This window comes from Macrotis lagotis, chromosome X (genome assembly GCF_037893015.1).
Source record: "Macrotis lagotis isolate mMagLag1 chromosome X, bilby.v1.9.chrom.fasta, whole genome shotgun sequence".
Classification (NCBI taxonomy): domain Eukaryota; kingdom Metazoa; phylum Chordata; class Mammalia; order Peramelemorphia; family Peramelidae; genus Macrotis; species Macrotis lagotis.
The window spans coordinates 590505249-590506593 of record NC_133666.1 but is presented as its reverse complement, the minus strand read 5'-3'; the positions used below and the strand labels follow the sequence as shown (position 1 = coordinate 590506593).

General features: G+C 43.9%; 1 pseudogene; it reads right to left on the bottom strand.

Annotated features, from left to right (window-relative positions):
• Window positions 1-293: 293 nt before the first annotated feature.
• Window positions 294-655, bottom strand: LOC141503078 (gamma-aminobutyric acid receptor-associated protein-like 1 pseudogene; annotated as a pseudogene).
• Between the last annotated feature and the right edge of the window lie 690 nt (window positions 656-1345).

The following is a 1345-nucleotide window of genomic DNA, read 5'->3' as shown; positions in this document are numbered from 1 at the left end:
GACTATGGAAGAGATGTCACCAAGGAGAGATGATAAAAACAGGTTTGGTCAAATATTGGGATAGTCATAGAGCATTTTCTTCTGTCTCTCATCTTCCTACAAATATATCAAACTAGGTTTCTCCCCCCCCCCCCCCCCCCCCAGTAAGAAAACTGGGAAGTCCTTCCTGGATAGAGACTATCTGAAAACAACCTAACAAACCCTCCCACCCCACTGGACCCTTCTATGCAGCACAACAAAAGCTAATTCTTCTGGGTAAGAAGAGGGCAGGAATGAGAGGTGCCATTTCCCAATCATACATGTTGAAAACTTTCCCCAAACAACCCAGCAGCTCTGTCCTGCAATACCTTCTTCCCATAGACGCTTTCAACTCTGTAGGCCACATAGAGAAAATAGTCTTCTTCATGGTTGTTCTCATAAAGCTGGCCCATGGTGGCACAAGTAGGAGGCATAGTGTTGTTGACAAAGAAGAATAGGGTGTCTTCTGGTCAAAGGTTTATCCGCTTTCGAATTAAGAAGTAGAACTGACCAACTGTAAGGTCAGAGAGCACCAGCTCTTGTCCAGGTCAGGAACTCTGGGTATTTCTTCCAAATTTTCTCCCCTTCTTTTTTTCAGTTACTTGAAAGGATGATCCTCCTTGTATTGGAATTTCATGATGCTCCTCAGCATCTCCGATCTCCCCTGGAGGGGCCTGGCTCAGCTGAGTGGATGAATTCTGAGTCTGGCTGAGAGCTGAAAAGCCTTGGAGCTGCCAACCATTGCTGCTCTTCCCACTCAACCAGCCCAAGGAGAGCACTCAGACCAAAGACTGATTTTCTTAGCTATTGTGAAGAATGGAATGTGTCCTCTATAGATCTTTAAAGGAAGATTTGTCCTACCCTCCTAAATTCAGTTATTCATTTTTTTAAAAAGTTTTTTGAAAAGGCAATGGGGTTAAGTGGCTTGCCCAAGGCCACACAGCTAGAACTCAGGTACTTCTGACTCCAGGACGGGTGCTCTATCCACTGTACCACCTAGTTGCCCCCTACCCTCCTTAATCTGGGAAAGAGTGTCCTCCCTTGGATTTTAGAAAGGAAACTAGTCCTGCCCTTCTGGTACTTAAACTCATCAAAGAATGTGACCTCTTTCAGGCCAGATAGCATAGTAGAAGGATGATTCTCTTTGATGTATTATAAAATAATAGAATGGCCTCCAGGGAAGTTTAAAGTTTTGTCTACTCTGGTTATATATATTCTGTTCCCATCCCTTCCCCTTACTGTTGTATAAGTATCCTGATCTCCCTCAGCTGTAGATAGTTTTTATCAGAATGGCCTCCACCTATAGATTAAATGTAAATCCCAAGGA